The sequence below is a fragment of the Passer montanus genome, unplaced genomic scaffold (genome assembly GCF_014805655.1).
Source record: "Passer montanus isolate IOZ18808 unplaced genomic scaffold, ASM1480565v1 scaffold72, whole genome shotgun sequence".
Taxonomy (NCBI): domain Eukaryota; kingdom Metazoa; phylum Chordata; class Aves; order Passeriformes; family Passeridae; genus Passer; species Passer montanus.
The window spans coordinates 2,487,019-2,509,657 of record NW_024372370.1 but is presented as its reverse complement, the minus strand read 5'-3'; the positions used below and the strand labels follow the sequence as shown (position 1 = coordinate 2,509,657).

Here is a 22,639-nt window from a genome sequence, read left to right as displayed (position 1 = left end):
CGGGGCGGGCGGCAGCCGCCGGCCCCGAGCACCGCCCCCGGCACCGCCGCCCCCTCCCCGGGCGGTGACAGCCCGCAGGACACCCCGCTCGGCCCCGCGTAATCCCATTACCGCGGATAATCCGCGGGCAGGCTCCGCGCAGAGCGGCGCCCGGAGCGCTCGCCCTTCCCCGCGTCCCCGCGCTACCGCGGCCGGGCGCAGTCCGGGCGGCGGCGAGGGCGGCAGCGCAGCTCCGTGCCTTTTGTTTCGCCCCGGGCTGGGACCCGGCCCCCGGTCCCGGCGGCGGCGCGGGAGCCCTGCAGGGGCGTGCGGTGCCGGACGGAGTTGTAGGGGCGGCCCGGGGAAGGGTTTAGCCCGGCCGGCAGCCGGCGGGGAGGTGCCGCTCCGGGGGGCGTGCGAGGGCAGTGCCTCCCTCCCGCCTCGGTTCGGGGCGGCCCGGCGGGGACGGGACGGGACGGGATGGGCCGGGCCGGGCTCCTGCTCGCTCCTGGCCAGAGACACCACCCCGGGTCTCCCGAGTGGCTGTAGCGGCTGCAGCCGCCGGTTCTCCCTCCCTCACACGGAGCGGTGCGCAGAGGTGCCTCCAGCCTGGTGCCCTCGGCGCCTCTGCCATCACCGTGCCCGTGTCCAGGCTGGCCAGTTCGCCGGTTTCAGACCGAACGTTGCCTTCTTTCCGTTATGCTCAGCCTCAGCCGGGATCCGCTGGGCAAAGTTTAGCGTAAACTGCAGTTTATTTCCAGAGCGGAGCTCGTGTGCGGTAGGCCTACTCAGCTTTTGTGATACGGCTGCTTTCTCTCTTTTTAAAGCACGCGTAAACTCAGTGGAGTTGATTTAAAGTTGCCGGATTTGCTTGATTGCCGGCATGAAATTACTGTGTAGAGTATCTTTTTCGGTCACAGCCTTCTTACTTGGGTTACCTTCAAAGAGATCTGTCCCTCGAGAGCGGAAAGGTGATTGCTCCAAAAGAACAGCATCGATCAGCTGTTCTGTTATTCATATCTCTCAGATACCTTAACTCCTGCTCCACGTTGCTTCCAATTCACAGCTAGCAGCTGATGTTGGAATCAAGCCAAGAAAAATAAAACTCTGGAGGAGGTCACTCAAGAAAAGCCCCAGAAGTTCTCTTTGAATTAAGATACCTCTTTTGCTCTACTTTTGCATGTTTATGCAAGAACTGTGGTTATCTAGCTAACTGGTGGATCTGAGCGTTTTAGAAATGCTCCTGCTTCCCAGGAAAGTCCGGAATCCTCTTAGCTGTGCCTCACGTGTCTGAGCTGCCGGGGTGTGGGAGCTCGGGCCGGCGGACCGGACAGGACAGGGCAGGGCAGGGCAGGGAAGGAGCTGTGTGCCTGGAGCTCCCTGCCACGCTGGTGCCTACCCTGCCGTGCACAAGGAGCGAGCACCGGGCCCCTCGTTTTTCCCCTTTTGCCCTGGCCTTCTCCAGTGTCACACGTGTCGGTGCTCAGCAAAGGGTAACAGCTCTTGTGGCTCAGGAGTCCCTCCAAATGTTTGTGCTTTCCAATTCGGAACTTCATTCTCTTAGATACGGTTTTGCTCCAGGATTTGGCAGACTCTCCTTTCTTTTGCAAATAACAAAGATGAGGGGTTATATGTAATATATTGAATTACAATGGCTATTTTTGAAAGCTTAGATGTGGCTGTATCTGTCCAAACATGGTGCAAATTCTTTTATCCCTATGGAATCAAGTTCAAATGTGGAACTGCAGATCCTTGTGGAAGGGGTAGTTGGCAGTAGGGCCAGTTTGTCATGATGGGAAGGGGCAGAAAGCTGTATTTCTCAGCTTTTTTTGCACTGTCTTGTGCAGTCAATTAAATTACTGTTTTTCTGCACTGTTTTTTGAATAAACCAAACACACTAGGAAAGTGGGCAAAATATTCAACAAACAGCAACATAAAGCTTCAAAAAGTCAAAAGTTGGTGTGAGATTGAATATGTAATATCCAAGCTTGACTTTTATTTAATGGCTGGACTTCAAATTGGATTTTTTCCCTTTTTTTTCCCCCCTCAGGTTGTCAGAGTTCATTAGTCATTTTGTAATCAATATCTTTAAGCATGCTACTTGTAACTAAACTTTTTGAAATGAAATTGTGGAAGATAAATGACCTGAGGGGAATCACCACTTAAATGTGATTATTTGAAATAGGAAAAAGAAAAACTTGCCCTATGAGATGTATTTCTGTGTTAAAATTTAGATAGAAAATTCTGAATTTATAGAGTTACTCAGTAAATTTTCCCTGTTGATTTTTAGATTAATTAAACTTAGTAAAAAATCCAAACTTCCACTTAAAAAATTAATGTATGATGATAATTAGCAGCTCTTCTAAAAAGAAAATATATAAAAAATTTTGACATTGATGAATACGGGGCTGCCAGTTCTGGCAGCTTTTTAGATAATATATGCTTTGTGATGGAGCTATGCAAAAGAATCGTTTCTCTGGTTTGAAATATCCTGACATTAAGTCTTTACTTGCTCTTGGGCATGCTTTTCTTAAAGGGACTGACTGCTGTGGAGACTCCCAAACTGCAATGAGTTAGGGCATGAGGCTGGGGAAGGTGCTCCACAGGAGCACACATTTCCATAGTGTTTGCAGGGACAAGTAGGTTGTTGGGCACACAAATCCCAGGGCTAAAGCCAGCTGAGCTCGTCCCCTCAGGTTTTACAAGGTGAAAGAGAACAATGTTGGCTGTTCCTTGCTTGTTAGTGGTTGTCCTTCCCTCTTTCCTGAGACTGGAATCTGAAGTGCAGGGCAGTGCTCTGACCTTGGCCTCTCCTCTCCTCCATTTGGGGAAAAGCAGATCTGCATTTTGCTGACTGCAGTGCAGATCTGGATCCAGAACTTCCAGAGGGTTGACTCAACTCATCTTTTTAAGCTTACGTTCATATTTAGGAAGTATTTTTTGTAACTGTAGGATTGGGTTACAAACCCTGATTATATACAAAATGAAGCTCTTGGTGGATGCTTTCAGCAGTTAAACCTCTGTGTTATTAATCTTGGTTAAATTCTAGTGCTGAATCAATGTATTAGCATTGTACTTTTCGTGCTGCGCTGTTAGAGTTAGGGTTTGGTTTCTGGTTTGATTTTATTCCCCCAACTGTTTTTTCATGGTTCTTGTCTGTGCCAGTGCCCTTATTTTATATTGGCTTTTTTAGAAAAGTATGATAAAAATGCTGTTTATTGAATTTGGGTCCACCAACTAGTTCTGCTTTTTCTGTTTCTTCTTTTAGAAATTGGCATGTTTATCTTAAAAGGCCCTTTCCAGGCTCAATTTCTTGACTTTGAAAGGTTGCAGTTTGTGTATTTTCTTTCTTTATATTTTTCTTTTATTTTTGTACTTCTTTGACTGGCTGAGTAGATGGTGAACAAGTACATGGACCACTGAAATCAGGCATAAAGGAATGGCTTGTTTTTCTGGTTGTAAAGGCACAGAAGACTAATTACAGAGGTATAAAAGGTCACCAGGCTCAAGTCAGCTTTGAATTTGTGCAAAATGTCAGTAAATTTGGCCTGCAGAAATGTAGGCAAATCAGACAGTTAGATCAGTCTTTGTGGATTGTGGGCACTATCTTCTTTGTCATCAATTACAACATGATGAGCTTTCTGACCTTGTCTGCAATGAAGTAGACTTGAAATAAATGTTATGAGAAAGGAAGATATGATATGCCTTTTGGGGGATTTGAGAAGTAGGGATGATCCTTTGCAACTACATTTCTTTTTCCTTTATTCTGGAAATATAAGTGGAGGAAATTGTTCCTCATGCTTGGTTGTCAAAAAGGACTTAAAGAGAAAAAAGAATGGTGTCTCTGTTAGCTGGTACTCAAATAAAATGAAGCTTTGTTGGTGAAGTTCAGGAAGGTGCTAAAGTTCTGTTTTCTGTTGATTTCGTGTGGGAGCTGATTTTTGTAGTGTGCCCTTCAGTACTACACAGTGAAGTCTGTACAGCAAAATCTGGTTTTATTATCACTGTAAAATACAGAGAAAAAGAACTTTCTCAAGCCATGAAATCTAGATACTCAGGCTGACAGGAGAAGATTTTTGTACAATACCAGTTTGTTACTAGGTATGACAAAAACTGGGGGGTTGGGTGATATTTTGGTGTAAGGCAGGTATGGTGTTTGCAGACAACATTTTCTTTCCCAGGTTATAAGTTGGGTGTAGTGGTAAAAGCCCCCTGGAAAGTGGGAGGCTGTGTCTCTGAGATGCTGCTTCCCTTACTGGTGCTGCCTTGCCTATGCTCTGCTCTGTTGCTTACCATTGAAATCAGGTTTTTGTGTCAGCACTGGAGGTTGCTGACCCATGGCACAAGATATATCAAATGAGTAGCAATGTTAACAATAACTTCAATCCCTGTTTCCCTGGGGTGGGGAGAAATTAATGGTTTGGACCTTGCAGGGTGACTGAATTTGCCATAATGAAGGTATGTTAAGAAGCTATTACACTCCCATTTGACATGTGATCCTGCTGTCTTGTAAGGCTCTAAATTGCTGTTTCAAGTTCTCTCCCTTGTTAGGGGTAACAGAAGTGAAAAGTTGTGCAACCAAGGGGGCCCTTCCCCTCCTCCCCTAGGTGTAGGTCTCCCCAGAGCATCTATTTCTATTAACACCAGGTATTGAGGTGTTCAATACACAAAATATTACAGAAATTCAGCAGCAGGAGATGTGTCACATGGCCTGTTTTCTCTAAGGAAAAGCTGTGACTTTCTGAGCAGAGATACTGGTACCAAGCCATCCTTTGAAACAGCTGTGCTTGAGCTCAGGCACTGTCTCTGTGTGCAGAGGGAATATGGCATCACTGCCTCAGGGACAAGCTACTCGGGCACCCGGGCTCTCTTGCACAAAGCATTGCTGGGGAAGAACACACATTTTTGTCCATCAAAAGATGACTTACTGGTAAACTCGAAGCCCTAGCAGTAACAGGAGAGAGGTGGTTTTGTTGGATGCTTCCTTTTCTGCTCTGAGGCTGCAGCTTCTGCTGGCCACCACTGGCCTTTCTGCATCTTTCATGCCTGATTATTGCAGGCCCAGTAGTTTGATCACTGGTCACTAATAATACTGATGACTCCTTAATCAAGGGCCTTTATTTTCAGTCAGCTGCACCACAGACATGGGTCAAGAAAACATTTGTCAGTGTATCCTGACAGCACGAAGGGCTATCTGCTCAGTAACCTGAGTGTGTTTAATTGGCTCTTTCTGTGCCACATTGGGCATTTTTCTGTTGGTTACACTCTTTCAAATAATTTATTTCTGTGCCTGGATTAAGAACCTGAGCTGCAGATGTTATGTGTTCACTCTTTCAACCTCTGAGTGTTATTTTTGGATGTGTCCCAGCCTCTGTCTCTCCACTGAACAATACTAAAGGTGTTCTGCAGGGACCTTTGCTAGCCTAGCAGTGGAGCACCGGCAGGCTGCTCATTAGTCTTTTATGTCTCTCCTTATCAGTTTTACTGAGAAACTCCCTATCGCTTTGGTTGCACATGTTAGAATAATTAGGCTTCCTGTTCAGCAGGTTTGTGTGGCATTGATTTTGGCCTGAAAGTTCAGAGGAGGGGAAGGATACCATTAAATTATATGAAATAGCAAGTATGTCTTCCATAGTTGCCTTTTTTCATTATTAGTTGGGTTTAAAACATATTATTGCACAAAAAGAGGCAGAAATTCCAAGCAGATTTTAATGCTACTTAAAAAGGAGGCTGTTTCCCTTGCATTAATGAATAAGCGAACATAAATCTTAAATTTCTTAGAGGAAAAGAGGATGTGATGATTTCACTGTTCAGTTGGAAGAGAGCTTCACATAATTCGGAGGCTCTGGGATCACAGCAGGTATCAGACAGACTTGGAGCATTTCCCTGGCCACCCTGGTCTTGCTATGATTATGGGAAGGGAGGATGGGATGTTGTTTGAGGATTAAGTTGGTTTTTTTTTCTGTCCATCTCTCTCGTGTTTCCAGTGTTTGGGGATTAAGTTGTTTTTTTTTTTCTGTCCATCTCTCTGGTGTTTCCAATTATTCTGGAGTTTGCTGTTGCTTGTGGCTTACCATTAAAGTGAACTTAATTTGATTTGGTTTTATTTTGTTAATTCTCTACAGTCTTATGATTGCAGTAACAGTGATTACAGCTGAGAAGTCTCTGGCCAGCTATTGCTCTGCTGTATAATAGCAGTGTCTTTTTCAGATTAAAGAAAAGTAGGATTTGTTTAGATTTGTTGTTTTAGTTGTCCTGCCTGAGGTTATTTTCTCAAACATTCAGACTAAAAAGGAAGGTAAAGCTCTTGTAAGAATCTACAGAAATTATGGGTGGTGTTTTTTTGTTTTTTGGGTTTTTTTTGGTGGTTTTTTTTTTTCCCCTCAGGAGTTTCCTATTTTCCAGGAAATAGTTAGTGTTCAGGCTCTTAAAAATACAGAAAATATAAAAGGGAGAAATAGTAAGGGGTATTCAGTTGCTGTACCTTTTAGAAAATGAAGCGTGTATATAATTTTATGAACTAAATGATCTCCATGCATTTTAGAAGTTAAACTTTGTGTGAATCTCTGAGATTAGCCTCCTTGGCTAATATTCATTCTTTTTCAATTTGAAGACCTCAGCTCCTATCTTACCATGGTGGGAATTCCTCCTGAAAATCTGTTTTATACTTTGTAAGACCTAACAAACCTTTGTTTGCCTTTAACATATTAAACATTCAATAGTGCTTCCTAAACAGAGGCATCAGTTGGTGCATGTGGGAAGATCAACTCTATGGCTATGCCATTGTAACCTGTGTTGTTCATTAGCCATTTTGGCTGACCTGATTGGTATAATGTGGAAAATAACATTGTTTATTGTTTTGGTGCAGAGTGCCATTTTCCCCTCCTGTGTCCTTTGAAATGTTGATCATAATTTTCAGCACTATGAAAGAGAAAATACTAGATACCACTAAAAAAGAAACATAGGATGAGCAAAAAGGAAAGTGTATCTACAATCTGAGGTCAATAAATATTAAACTTGAAGATAGCAGAAAATACCTTCAAAATGTCTCAATAGCAAATAAATAAAAGAAAGACAAAGCAGATGGTGTGATACTATTGCAGTGGGGAGAAGAGCAAGTGACTCTACCATTGGAATGTAAAAAATGTTTTAAAAGGCATTCTAATTAAGTGCTGCTCACAGCTCTGCTTTTAATAGTAATATTTGAATACAGAGATAGGTTACAAACGGCACAATTCCAAGGGTAAAGGATCCATTTGCCTAAAACACATGAGGGAAGTGAACCTCTAAGAGAAGCATTTCTGAGTAGACCTGTGAGAGAGGAGAAGCTTTCAGTGGTAACTTTATGGGGCAGGCTTTTCCATCTCAGTGTTTTCTTTCACACAAGGCTTGAATGGTAGTGCTGCACCTTTGCTTCTGAGTGTTCTCTCTCTGTACCTCAATAAACAGGTGGGCAGCTTCAGCCATGCCAGGCAAACAATGAAGCTTAATTAAAAGTGAGTGGTGGGTAGAGGAGAGACTCAGATCCCTGCAGCTGTTGCTGGAGGTCACCTTGGGTGGCCACACAGGTCCTGCCTGGAGCTAATGCAGCCTCCTGCCATCTAATTAGCAAATTAGTAAATAGGACAGTGTCAGGAGAGGGGTCTGGCAGGACAGGGAGTGTGTGCTGGAGCCAGCCATGCTATCTTGTCACCCCACGGGGGCTGAGGGAAGAGTGTCACCTGTGTGGAAACCAGTGGTTGTTATTGGCTCTGTCGGTCACCACGCCTGAGCGCGTTTACGTGGTGGCTCTCAGGGCAGGAAAGAAATGTGGCACTAATGAAGCCTTTTCAGAAAGTGAAATCTTCATCTAAAACCTTGCCCATATTGACACCAAGTGCAATTTCCCACCGTTATCTGGGAATGCTTCCTGGAGCCGTGAAGTAGTGTGACTTTATCTAATGAAGTGCCAAAGTGGTGGTGCAGGAGCCGGATAGCTGCATGATTTTTAACTCCAGCTGTCCAGCTTTTTAAATGCAAATCAAGGAGTATTTCACATTCTGAACCAAAAAATTATCCACTGGGCAATGCCCTGGACTCAAGCATTTGTCCCTTAATTTAGTGTGCAGTGTGTGCACACTGAGGCACCAGAGGAATCACAGAAGAGCAGTTTCTGGTGGTTATAATGCTTCAAGGATCATTTGAAGCAATGGACAAGCAAATAACGCTTGAGAAAACCTAACACAGGGAAGCCATTCCTGTCTTCCTGAATGAAGAGAATGTACATGATGGAGGCGAGCTGGGGACTAATGGCAGCATGCTGCAAGTGTATGACTGAAAAACTAGATCACCGTTGTGATGGAGTAGGGTGTGTGTATGCTTTTCTACAATTGATGAGAAGGGGAGCTCAGAAGAATTTTCTTTTCCTGGAACCAGGATATGTAGCCTTTTCATTTTCTCTGCTTTAAAAAAAACCTAACAGCCCAACAGTCTATATATTCAAGAAAATTTAGACATACATCTGCAAGCATTAAAACTGAAGACAATATTATTCTTAATTAGGTTTTTGCTAGGGTTGCTTTGACTCCCTTAAATCTGTTACTGGAATTTCTTCAGGCAGTACACACTAAATTTTCTTTCAAAGTTCTTTTCCTCAAAAGTGAGAATAATGTTTGAACATACATGCATTATGTTATTATTTGAAATATTTAAAGCAGAAAATAGGTGATATAAGGAGAACGGCCAATACACACAGGAAGAATAACTTGTTAAAAGTTGGAGTAGTTAGCTGTAGAGTTAGTGAGCTGTTTGAGCATGCACCACAACGGATGGATATAAGTAACAGAACTACATTTTTTCCCTTCCTGTGTCATGTAAAGAAAATAACAGAGAGCTAGGTATGCCTCTTCATCATTGTATTTGAATTTTCTGCATGATCAGTGTGAGATGAGGATATTTAGAGCTGCGGGGTGAGATAATGTCTGTATGTCAAGAAAGCTCAAAAAATTTAATTCTGGTGTAAACATAATTCAATAGAAAAAATCCTGAGGAAGGGTCTGTATTGTACCTTTCTGCCTGCTTCTGTCAAAACAAAATGCCTCCTCTAACCTGAACAAAGCTCTTTCCACTTAAAAGCACACCAGGATTGGAACTGATGCTTGGATGTAAGCCATGAAGGGAAAATGGTAGCTGTACATCTAAAAAATGCCTACAGAAAAATGTGAAATGTGTCTAGAAGTTTTAAAGCCCTGTATCTGTGGCAGTTTTTGGGCTAACCTCTGAGATGAAAGAATTTCAGAAAATGGTGATTTGAGAATGGTTCCATCTTGGCAAGGAAAATGTGATTTGGAGACATGGAAGAGAAAATTAATCAGAATAATAGCTCTAGCTCTTACAAGGAGATTGAGTCTGTTAATGAAATTAATATCTGAAAATTAGTTATGAAACCAACCTAATTTATATATATATGTGTGTGTGTGTGTATATGTGTATATATATATATCTGTATGTATGTATCTCAGGACCTAAGAGGATGTTTTAAAATCAGCAAGTTACTCCAGGATTGTTCTGCAGAGGAGCTTCCAGGAATGGAATAAGAATATCTGCTTTTGTTTTTTCATGGAATATTTGTATCACAGTAAGCAAACCCACTTCACTAGTGTGCAAATGTGTCCCGTTCCAATCAGGTGACAGTTTTAATTCAACTCAGAAGAGTCTGAAATGCCTGAGAGCTGGATTGTATTGAATCAGCTGGGTAGAAGTTCCCTTAAGTCTTTTGGCAGTGACTAACTATCGTGAAATAAAATATGCTGCAGCAATTTCTGGTTTGTATGTATGTATGTTCACCAGTGAGTGAGTTTATTTTAAGCATTAATGTGCTTGTTTGTGGAAAACCCTGGAATAGCCTGTTTTTTTTCACTAAACTTCCAGGTTAAATTTAATTGCAGTTTTGTCAGGAGGACAGGCTAGTCTGGTTGATTTTGAATGTGTTTAAAGAAAGTTTCATAACTCCTTCTTTGGTATTCCTCCAGTAAGGCCTGATCCTTTTTTTATCTACAAAGTTTAAAGCTTGAGGGAACAATAAAGACTCAAATCAATTGGAAGTAATTGCAACTAGATCATCAGCATAGTTTTGTTTAATTTACAGTGTTTATTTAGTGCTCTCCTGTTGAGGAAGTTTAATCAAATTGCTCGTCCTCTAGAGGACTACGGGGAGCAATAGCAACGACCCAGGTGCTTGTTTTCAGGGCTGCATCTTTTATATATATATATAGAAATAAAAATATGTATATATATACACACATATATATTTGTGTTTGAGAAACAAAGATTTTTAATATCTGGTGCAGTGGCTGGAGTGTTTCTTCTGTAGCTGATCTTTGGGACACAGGGGTCCCATTTGGCTGTTTGCTTTCCCAGTGGTGCCAGTCTTGTTTTCCATAGATGCTCTCAAAACACCAAGAGAGAGGAGATCTGCTTTTAATTTAAAGTTGGACAACAACATAGGTGAAAAGAGTACTTTAAATACAGTGAATAAGACTGTTAGTAGCATGTCTCTGCTATTTTGGAATAGACTTTGCAATAGCCTTTAGAAGCTCTTGGCTCTGTGTTTATTACTTGTACTTCTTGTTTAATTGTGCGGTGTACTCATCTGCCCTGCTTGAGGGCTGCGGTGTGCCTGGTGCAGTATTTCACTGTGCAGGGCTAGAATCCTTAACCCTCAGGTTTGGGAGTGTCTGTGCTATGGGACAGCTTTGGACTGTTTTCTTCAGGGAATAACATGTGATGGGGACAGTTGAAAAGCAAAAGTCTTGACCTTTGAACGCATGGAATGTCATGGGGGATTATCCTTACCCAGTATGCAATTAGTTCGTGTTAGAGGGAAAAACACTAACCCACTTCTGTGTGCCAGTTTCTTTTGTCCACCCTTTAGTTCCCTTCTTCTCCTTCCTCGAAATTCCCATATGCATAGACTCTTAGTGTTTTAGCAGGATTTGTAGGATTTTTTCAGGTTCATTAATAAGGCTGAATTTCTCTCAGGGTAAAAGAAAAACCTGATGTAAACTGAGGTTCTGGGATTCTATTTCTGTATGTCATGTGTGCTGCTGTTGGCATACTGGGAAGAACAATTCCTCCTGTGTTAGTTTTAATAACAGTTTATTAAAAAAACCCCAGCCAAAACAAACTATATTGTTGCTATTGTAAGGCTGATTAGAGAAATGTATTTGATCACTAGAAATTAATGAATCTATGGCTTTTCTACTATAGATACATTAAGGAAGGCCAGATGTTACTGATGCTACTTTTTTCAGGTTTTCATGTGTTAAGGATTATTTGGTTTTCTCCAAACCTGGCTATATTGATTATTTGTTCAATATTAACTTGTTCTCATTCTTGAATTCTATTCATATTTTAATTTCTCAACTACTTTTAATGCAGTTACTATCTGTGATAGCATTTCATCATATTTATCCTTAATATCCATAGTATTCATCATTTCTATTGATAAGGTAAATGTACTGGAAGGACACACTGTGTATGTTTTTTTAAGTTTCAGTAAGCCTATAGTCAAAACTTCTTCTGACATGGAGTCCTGGAACTTGTAAGCAGTTTGTTTATATCTTCAACAAAAGTGTAAGTATGTAAGTTTTGAGTAATGCTCTTTTTCCATTAGTCCTACAACTTTCTTAACAATGAGGAAGGAATGCACATCCTTGGAGGCTCATCTGGCTTTTTGATGGCCCAATAAAACTTGAGGTTTTTTGGCATGAAGCCATTAAATGTAACAGATCTCGTATGTGATTGGTATAATTTAAACTGCAAATGGCAAGCCCAGATTTGGACAGTTATCTTAATGGATGTTTTAAAGGCTTTTTTGCTCCTCTGTGGTTGAATACAGTCAGTTAAAAATGTTCTTTGTGATCATCACAAGATTCAAACTTAATGTTTTTAAAAAATTCTGTTCTTTGTTGTGCAAGTTCTACTACATACACTTTGTTCTGTATGTATGATAAAAATGCACTGATTTTGAGACCGTTATCAAATATTAAAAGTCATTAATATGACTATTAATGATCTGATTTATGTAGATATTTCTTTTATTCAGTAGTTTTTTTTCCATAAAGAGAAATAATATGTTTTTTTCCCTATGGATTTACAACTCAATGTCTTTTTCTGTCATTTAACATGAGACACTTGGATCAGTAAACACCTTTTACTCTGTAATGGACAGTCCCTTACATTGTGAATGGTAATTACCCTTGATATTACATGCTTAATTTTTTCAGTGATCTGTAGTATGAGCTTTGTGATGATTCCATTGCCTGCAGAGCTGTACTTTCAGTCATTGACTAAAGGGCAAGTTTTAGGTAACTACAGGCTGGAGCCAGTGTTAGTAGAATCTTGGCAATGGGAATCTAGTTCAAGGGTGCTCCCTATAAGGACTCAAGTTTTTGTTCAGGCAGCTTTCAGATGTCTGAAATACCACTACTTCCATTAAAAGGAAAAGGAAAATCTACTTTGTAGTTTGTGATCTTGCTGTTGGGGATCTTTGCTGCTGGTAAACTGGTCTGTTTCAAACTGCTCTATTTTCTTCCTAAATCTTTAATCTTCCCACTCAACTTACAGACCACCTCTCTTACATGCTCCCACACTTCACTATTCTGAAAATAGTTTGCTCTCTTGCTGCTCAGCTGTGTCAGTCTCCTCTGTTCCCTGGGAAGCATTTTCTCTGCCCTAGGTTGTCCATTGCTAGGGCAGGGAATTGTTACCTTTGGGACAAAGCACTACAGAAGGACTGAGAGTGAAGGGATTTTTCTTCCTGGCAGCTGGCTTTCCAGAAAGATCATGAGTAACCTACTTACTGGACCACTGGCATCAGATCTGTCAGCCTCTCTTCTGAATTTTAATACTTCTTATCTCACTGCAGTCTTCCATGATACAGGAAATATTAAATGCATTTGTTTTCTTGAAGTGTAATTACTCATTATTTTAATGCTCAGCTGAAGCAGTTTGTGATTAATAACTTCAAGGTTCCCTTTTGTTGCCATATGCTTGGTCATTTTATCTGTGTTAATAAGGCATGATGACCTATTTTGGTTAGTATGTCTGGCTTTTGAGCTGCAGGATGATAGCAGAAGCATATCTTGGAATTTCTTGGGTATGCTAGAGACGAAACAGGGGAGTAAAATACCAGAAATGTTAGTGGAGCTTGGATTCTGTTCTGTAACGTTAGAGGCCTGTGAGACTATGAAAGCTGTAAAGGGTCACCCTTGTTTTTAAAAACTGTCTTGAATAAGGAGTTCATTTATGTACTTCAGATCATTTTAAGACCCTTGAAGCCAGCCTGACTTTACTACAGGAATTCAGTGAGTGTCACTGTTCCTCATATACATTAACAGAGGTTCTCTGCTTCCTGGCAGTACTGAGTTACTGAGAGCCACTCTTTTTTTTTTTTTTTTTTTTTCCGTTAGATGAATGCAACGTTGAAGGCTCCATACTGAATGAATCCATTAAGAGAGCTGCCTAAAGGGTGTCTTATTTTTGCAGAACATGCAAAAAGTCAGAGTCTCTTTGCAAGCTGAGGGCTATGGTAACATACTATTTATTTCCCTTAAAGCAATATTGCATTTGGCTGCTTTGCTGGTTCTTCATGCTTAGAATTTACTAACTGGGGGTGAAAATACTTGAAAAGAATTGAATACTTATATGCATACTTTTTTTCCCCATGACATTGTCTTCCATTTAAATAAAAATATTTTTTCCTTAATTTAGAAGACGTGATGGCTTCATAGGTAGTTGGTTTTTATCCTTCTCCCCTTCTTATGCACTTCAGAGAGATGAGAACAGACATAAGCCTCCTAAATTGTACACATAGTATTCCCTAACTGCTAACTAGTCCTAGTAGTTGCAAGACTCACACTTCATTGTCAGAGGGATGAAAATGTCAAGTTCATGACTCTGTTTAGTAGCAACCTTAGTGCTTTTTCTGGAAGCTTCATTGAAAATTGACTTGGTGAACAAAGAAGTGCAATTCACTTAGAGGCTGAACTAAACCCAGGATCCATCAGAGCAAGCCCAGGAGATAATGTGGGTGGTGAAACTGTGGGGTTTGGCCTCGAACACAGCTGATAACTGAAGGGCAGGAGCACTTTATCTGCTGTCCATGGGATGCTCTTGCTGGCCTTGCTGGCCTATTCCATTTGCTGGGAATAGGTGGTTTTCCTAAGCAGGCCAGAGGTGATCCAGGGAGATCTTTCTGTGAGAAAGGGATAATTAGGGCTTGTGAGACACCAGCACGTCATGTTCATGTGGTATTTTTCTTTACATTTTGATTTCTTGCCTATATCCATCCTCCCTTACTGCAAAAATGAAGTGTGTTGGTAGTTTTTCAGTACTGTTGTACAATTACTGAGCAATTGGAGTTCTAGTTCTGTAATCTCCTAGCAGCAAGTAGAGTTTACCAAAATTATTGCAAGGCTAGAAAACAGTCTGGTTTGTATTTAGTGTCTATTTTAATATAGTGAGGTCTTCAGGTCCTTATTGGTGTGAACCTTTCATTCTCCATGTGAGCTGCCGTGTGCAGCTTGGCTGCTTGCACACCTTCCAGGGGTTGCTCACAGCTCCCCTGAAGAGTCATCCTGAACTGCTCAGTTCAGACTTGCAGCTGGTACCACAATCATTGTTTCCTCTTTGCTACCATTCCATAAGTACCTTGAAAGTTGACATAAGTTGCCTCTGTACAGCCTTCCCTTGATTTCCCAGAAACATCACTTTTTCCAGGCAGAAATATTCCAGGTGGTGTTTCTTCGAGGAAAAACTTCCATGCCTGTCATTAGGTAAATGGGATCTCTTCCAACACCTGCTACTTCTCTGTTTTATTCCTAGATAATCATCTTCATGTTCCAGCATTCTTACAGGCTATTTTTGCAGAGTTGGCAGAAAATTAGGATTGTGTGCATCAAAGCTTGAAGCACAAGAAGAATTTCAGGTATCTAACTGAAGACATCACATAAATTAGGTATCTCACAAGCTTAGAGTCTTTTAGATAATTAAGGAACTTCTTGATATTTCAGAATATTAGTGAATCAAAAAATTAATTATGATCCTAAGATCTTAATCTCTCTATGTATAAGCAGTCATTCTGTTTTAAATAACAGCCTTGTTTGTGGCAGTGTTTTGTGGTTTGGGTTTTTTTTTAATTTCCTCTGATGTATATTTAGAATTGACTTTTAAGGCATCTTAGTGATTTTAGTTCCTTCCAAGTGCTGTAGTAAAATTGACATTTTGGTATAAAGAAACAAGTTCTCTGCTAATTTCTAAGACAAAAGGCTTAAGAGCAGTACATGTAATCAAGATGATATAACACTGAAAAAGTGTGTAAATGTTGTTTTACCTACTGGTTGTGGAAAAAGAGATACTGAAGTAAAGGCAAACATATCATTAAATTGCAAATGAATCTTTGAGATGTATCAGTGGATGGAAATGGACTTTTACAGGAAAATGGCAATAGCAGTTTTAATGTAAAGTTTTGTTCCTACCTATTGTGTTTCGTTCCCAGTAATAACTTAAGTCCTCTGTTTACCTTTCTTTCATTTGAAGCAAGAAATTTATCTAAAAATACTTGTTTTTTGTTTGGTTGGTTGGTTTTTTTTTCCTTTTTTTTCTTTTTTGACTTGACGAAGTTTCTTGTCTTGCTAGTAAAGTATATATTAAGTTGTGGAGAGGAGTGGAAATGAGCACTGCAGACTACAACCTAAGGTTGTCTGTCTTAAAGTCTATGAAGGACGCTTGCATAAAAAGTTTGGCCTTTGTGGGATTTTTTTTGTTTGTTTTGGTACAGTGTTTTTGTTTGTTTGGGTTTGGAGTTCTTTTGTTATTACACGCATTTTGCTGTAGAAAAATAACCAATTCTTGCCAAGCAAGGCTCGTGATGCTACTGCTATTAGTCCTGGTCTAGAAAGTTCAGCATCTTAGGAGATGTGTGATACATTCCAATGTGCTTGTCTCTGAGAGATTGTCGCCTCACTTTCCCCTGCAGGCTGCTTTGTGCATGGCTGCTTGTGTATTCAGAAGAGACTTGTCCCCTACACGTGGGAACTTGAATTTCCTGTGATTTCACTTGTTGGGGGGAAAATGAAATAAACTGCAAGCAGATTCTCTTCCTAACCACAATTCCTGGAAACTGTATGCTGTTGTGGGCATGTTTATTTTCTATTTTTCTTTCTTGCTGTGATAATCTCAGCATTTTGAGGAGTGGAGCAGACAGTTTATGTAAAAACCTGTTATAGCAAGATGTCATTTACATAAGCAACAGTAGATGCCTTCATGCTTCTGAACTCTCTTTTCCTTTGCAGAGACTCAGAAGATTTTTTTTATGAGTCTAATCAAAGGATACCCTGTAATGTTAGAGATGCTTCAGAAAGGCAAGACTGAAAATTCAAACATTCTCATATACACTTAAAGAAGGGCTCTGCTTGAGCTTTCCTTTTCAGAGTGATCAGAGCTCAGTCCAGTGCTCAGATGCTACTTTTGTTCGTAGTCAAAAGCTGTTTTGCCTTCAGTGCTTAGTGAAGTTGCAGAAATGTTCTTGGTGATGTGATGGGCCTTTGCAGTGTTCTTTCATGCCCTTCTCCCTTCAGCCAGCTGCTTCGCTCCTGGATACATCCAGGCCTTATCTTTACCTTACTGAGACCTTTTTAGTTTTTGTTTGGGTATTGCTTGATACTTGTCTCCATTTATTTGTAGTGCTTGTTTGAAAAATACAAGGATCATAAGTTGCTGAAATTGAAAACGTGAAATTTCACGTGGTGAAAAAAATCAAGATGGATGAGTATATCTTAAGAATAGCTTCATAGTGTTTGTAATAAATAGGAAATTGTTAAGGCTGATTTCTGATTGTGGGTGTTGTATGGAAAGAGAAGAGTTAATGCTGAAAGCATAAGAACATGGAACAAGGTAATAGAGGCCTGAGAGGGAAAAGTTGGCATCTTCCTTTTCTAACATAGTTTTCAAATATCTTCTATTTGGAGCAAACAGTTGACCATACTAATGAGGTCTGGTTTTTCCTCAAGGTGTTATACTTGCCATAAAAGTCCCAGGTGGTGGTGCATGACTAAATAAACATGATTCTGGGTGTGTATAGGAAAGTACAGGTCACACATTTTAATGGCCTTTTTCTGTCCTGTTTGACTAGTTGCCTAAAAGTGGCTCCAGAATAAAATTTACCTGCTACTAAATGATCTGGAGTCGTATATTCTGATCTGTATCTAGCACTGGTAATGTACAGACTGAAACAGTGAAACATTCATTCATGGAGACATGCCTCATTTTGTTTATTTGAAAACAAAGCAATGCTGGTTTTATTTAAGAAACAGTCTCAGAATTAGTGGTAGTTCAGAGTTATGCAAAGAAAAAGGAGGTACCAAGAGCGAGACTAGAGCTGCAGCCCAAACACTTTTATGGTTTTGCATGATCTCTAGATAAGGCAGAGTGTCGTGGGAACACAGTGTCACCAGAAGAGGTGGGGACGCAGTTGTGTGATGTTGGTGCTTTGGATGGAGCTGCACATTGGAATCACAGTGGAGAAGTAGGGGTGAGTCACTGAATCAGTCATTTTAGTGCCAGTACTGAAATTTTCAGCATAATTACTGAATGGAGGCAAGTAAACCCAAGAACATGATAAAAGAAGCACTAACAGATTTATTGTCATCTGATGTCAAGTGCTGCTGATACCTCAATGAAGAGTTCACCTCTTTGCACAGCAGCATAAGGCATGTTGCTGTTTGACAGGCAGCTCAGATGTATCCCATATCATGCCTGAGTTATTGCTGGTGTTCTCTTCTGTGCAGGAGGGAAATGTGGCCAGCTGTTCTGTTGCAAGCCTGTCAGGGGAGCCAGCTGTGGTTTTATGTGCTTCATAGTCAGGCTGTACAGCTGAGAGTGGGCAGTGGATGAAGGGGGTCTCCAGTCCCCCTGGCTTCAAATGGTTTGTGCAGAACAGGAGAGCCACCACACAGTGTAGAACTTACAGGGCAGCTGAAGTGGCAACCCGATACAGTGTTGGAACAGACTGGTTGATTTCTTGGAGTTTGAATTTTTTTTTTTTTTTAGTTCTGTGTGTCTGCATGCAGAACATGAAAGTGTAAGAAGCAGTGTGTGAGGCAGAGCAAGAATGCACAAGCACAGAGAGCTTGTTGATTAGCCTGCTATCTGAAAAGAGATTTCAGGTTGGGAATTTCTGCATGACTGATTCCTCCTTCCCAAGGGAAGGGTTTTCTCTGGATTTCAGCTCAATCAGTTTCTCCCAAGAGAAATAACATACATACAGTCTAAATACTTTCTAGTTACTCGAGCTAATAATGGGTGGTGATACTGAAAAGTGCAAATTTACTTCTCTCTGGAAGCTCACTTTCTGCAAGGGAACCAAAGTTTATATACTTTTTTCTTTTAAGGCACTTTAGGCATGTTTTTATCAACAGGTGAGAAATGCGTGCAAATTTACTTCTCTCCGGAAGCTCACTTTCTGCAAGGGAACCAAAGTCTATATACTTTTTTTTTTTTTGAGGCACTTTAGGCTTGTTTTAATCAACAGGTGAGAAATGTAACAGAGTAGCTGCTCTGCATGAACAATAATTGTATTTATAATGTGGTGGTAAGGCTGTGCAAGTGGGTAAATATCTCATCGTATGAGTGGGTGCATAAATCTGTTAGTGCTTCATAAATCTCATCAAGAGGTCGTTTTCTTGACATCTCCCAGATTCATAGTTTGCCTGACAGCCATTTTAGGGAGGAGAGCCACAGGCGTGGCTGGGGATGTGAAGCAGAACAACATTTAACGCTGTTTTGTAGTGCCTTCAGTTTCCGAATCCCTGCAGAAGTACAGTGGCCTCTTTCTCCTTCCTCCTTTATCTTCCTCATCCCCTTGTGCTACTGACTTCTGGGAAGTGTGCAACTTCTCAAATTACTCTCACCAGCACAGGACTGTAATTGAGCTCAGTCACCTGAAATGGGGGACAGACGTTCCTCTTGCATAACTCACCTCTAATGAGGTTTTCAGTACCAGGCCACAAAACAGAAGTAGGTAAATCTGGTTGTTCAGTGTAGGCAAAATTACAGACTTGCTACACCTAACCCAGTCCAGAAACATGTAGCATATCTGTTTTCATGTAAGAGGAACATGTTAAAACAAGTGCAGCTCTCCAATGGGAAGCAAACCTTTGTCTGAATTGTGGCTTCAGCAGGTGCTGCTTATTCATGTTTCTTCTCAGAAGCTGGGGTTTGCCAGCAATGAAATGATTTAGTCTCGATATTTCCAGCCTGAGGTCTGGCTTAGCCCAGCATTCTACCTCTAATAATAGTCAGTAGTAATACTTATGGGGAGAAGTGTCAGTAAACAGTGATCCCTCCCAGCTTTTGGCAGGCTGTAGTTCAAGGACTTTGAGCAAGAAAGTCATGTCTGCTCCTTTGTTTAACAATCCTTGACAGACTTTCTCTTGTGAATACATCTAACTATGTATTAGTGTATTTTAAATTTTTACCATCATAACATCCTGTGACAATACCATTAATTGTGGTGTGGAAAAAGTCCCTCCTTTTCCTCTTGTTTTTAAATCAGCTACCTGATAAACTTTATGTTACACTGCTTAATTCATTTATTCCGAGACATGATTTCCTATTTGGTTTTTCCATAATACCACTCATGGTTTTATGTCTGGCATTTTATTTATCTTTCCTCCTAATCTAAATGCACTTGTTTGCTTAGTTCTCTTTAGGTTGAAGTTGTTTCAGACTTCCCATTGTTGTCACTCTTTGAATCTTTTCTTGCTCAGCTGAATGCTTCTCTGAAACTTGCTTGGTGCAGCATCTGTAGCTGCAGAGCTACTGTGGTGTTCCTGTCAGGTATCCCTGAGCTGCTCACTCCTGCTGCTCCCTTTGCTTTCTCAGACAGCACTGAACTCTTCATCTGTGAGTGTGTAGTTCCTGACTTTAATTAAATTGTGGTGACTCCAGGGTTCCCATTCACTGTATTGGCTGTGACTTAGTGGTGTGTGTGAATAAACACCTGACAAATCTATCTGCAGCTCAGCGTAGTGAGTTGACTTTATAATTTTGTAGCTTGCTTCTTTTTCACATAATGACTGCAATGAGTAGCACAAATGCAAAACCAGAGATCTTGTGAAAACTGGTTGTATATTCCTGTGCTCTTTCTTTTAATCTAACCAATTGTTAATTCACATGAGGACCTTCCATTTTATCCCATGACAGTTCAATTTCTTTAAAAGCCTGTGGTGAGAGACATTGTCAAAGGTTTGTTAGAGATCCAAGCATGTTATACATATCATACATACCAGAGTTCCCTATATATGTCTCAGCAAGTTTGCAAAGGAAGTCACACCATGATGACATTCCTCTGTCATGTTTATTTTCATACCTACTGACCTGTTCTACAATTTCTATCAACTTTCTCAGTGTAGAAGTGAGCCTGTAGCTACCAGCCTGTTGTTCCTTGGAGTTTTTTATTGAAATTGGCAGTACATCCTCAGCATTTTATATCTTGCTTTTTTGAGTTTGTCTTAGAGGGAAGATGGGCAGCATGGCTAATAGTTCTGTGTTGGTATGTTGAATTGCCTTTAAAATTTCTGGGTAAATAGCATCAAAATCCGGTGACGTGCTGTTGGTCCTAAAGTCTGCTCTAATGTTGTGGTTTTAAGAGTCTTGTGCCTGAGCCATTTTCCTGCTCCCATACACACCTTGCATTTTCCTGAGTTTTGGGGGAGTGGTGTCCAGTTTGTCTCCATTGTCCCTTGGCCCTGCTCAGTAGGTGGGCAGACTTTCCTTCTGTGCCCTGAGTGCTTCCCATGTGTGAAACAGGAGCTGAAAAGGAGGAGGTTGCTGGAAGGCAGCAATATACAGCCCAGGGGGAGCACCACTTTCTGCCTCAGTCCTAGTTCATGTTGGCTTGAGCAGGTCCCAAAGCCATGGCAATAATAATATTATTAATATAATATAATATAACATAATATAATATGAATATAATATAAATATAATACAAATATAATACAAATATAATATAAATATAATATAAATATAATATAATATTAATATAATATAATATTAATATAATATAATATTAATATAATATAAAATAATAATATATGTAATATAATCTATATAGATAGATATGAATTGGCATTTATTGCATTAATTATTTGCATGGACAGTGTAGTTGTATGTAATTGTTTACAGTTCTTATCACTCAGAAAAATCTCCATTGCAATTAAAAAACTTACATGAGTGGTTTTTTTTCAAAATTTTGGATTGGTAATGGATTTATTTAGTATACTAATGTAAACTGTTTTGTTTTGGATTGTATTCACAACAGGATTTAAATACAACTCTTCAAATGTTTAAGACATGCATAGAATTTCAGATCAGAATTAAAGGGAAAGATGTTTATTGTTCCAAAGAGTTAATGGGTGTTTTGATTTTGAAGCAGTTCACAATTGAATGTTTGATATTAATTCCTGCCGTTTGATCTTCAGTATTTGCAACAAAGATCCTCAGTCATGTGCAAGCTCTGTTTTTGATGAGGATCAGACTTAGCCTGCCATGCCTCCAATGGCTTTCTGGCTGTTTTACTGCTTTTTACTTCCTGTAAAGAAAGAGGTAGTTCGTTGTTCTAGTCTTAGAATACTTGAGGTGAGACAGCCACGCTTTTTCTCTTGCTGGCTTCATTTCCCCCTTTCTTCTGTCTTTATGTACGTGGTTATTTTTTGTTGTTCTTCAGTTTGTGTGTGTGTCCCCATGGTTTTCCTTAATTGCTTTTTGCTCTGACTGCAGGATCCTGGCTTCTGTGTGTGTGAGGTTTGTGCAGCCGTTTTTATCTAGATTCTGCCTTTCTCAGTGGCTCCTGAATCAACTTCCCTCCCCTGAATCAATTGAGGTAATGTGGCGTGGTGTTGCTTAGCAATGCTGGAAGCTGATACCGCCTGGGTGATGTGTGTGCTCTAACAGCACTGAGCAGAAGAGACTACCTGTCCTCTGTGGTCTGTGCAGAGAAGAAATCTTGCATTTTCTAATGTTTTCAGCCTGCTTACCTTTATGTGTTTGGGTGGGGCTTTTTTTCCTTTATGTTGCCTAGTAACAGTTTTAAAGACCTAGAGATGTTCCTTCCCCCCTTCCTCCTGATACATGCATAAAACTTAGGAGCATGTAGAATCAAAATATAATTGGGATGTCAGTCTTTAAAGAACTGGGTAGCTAATTAACTGCCTTGAGATAGGTATGTTTTCTGTCTTCCTCCCCCACGTGCCAAGCAAAGCTGTTATGAAGGCAGAGCTGAGCTTTGTAGGATGTTTCAGTCCTCCAAAGTGGCATAGATTGGCAGCCAATCTGGTGTGCATGGCAGCGGATTAAAAACCAGGATGAATTTAATACCACCATAAGAATATGGAATGAGCTATTTTGGCAGCAGATATAAAGCAGTTATAGAAATTATTGATGGTGAAATATTTCTTTAAAATTGTTGAAATCGCTGAATTTTCAGCTGTGGGTAGATTTTTTTACTCTCATTTAAATGGCAAAAGAGCAAAGCTCTTCCAGCTTTCTTGTTTTGTTGGTTTTTTACAAAGCCAAGGGAGTATACATTTTAAAAAATTAAAACTATCCATCTGCTTGTTTT

General features: G+C 40.4%; 1 protein-coding gene across 4 annotated transcripts in view; it reads left to right on the top strand.

Annotated features, from left to right (window-relative positions):
• FARP1 (FERM, ARH/RhoGEF and pleckstrin domain protein 1) overlaps positions 1-22,639 on the top strand; it is a 201,286-nt gene that overhangs the window by 478 nt on the left and 178,169 nt on the right. The gene's annotated exons all lie outside the window — the stretch shown is intronic.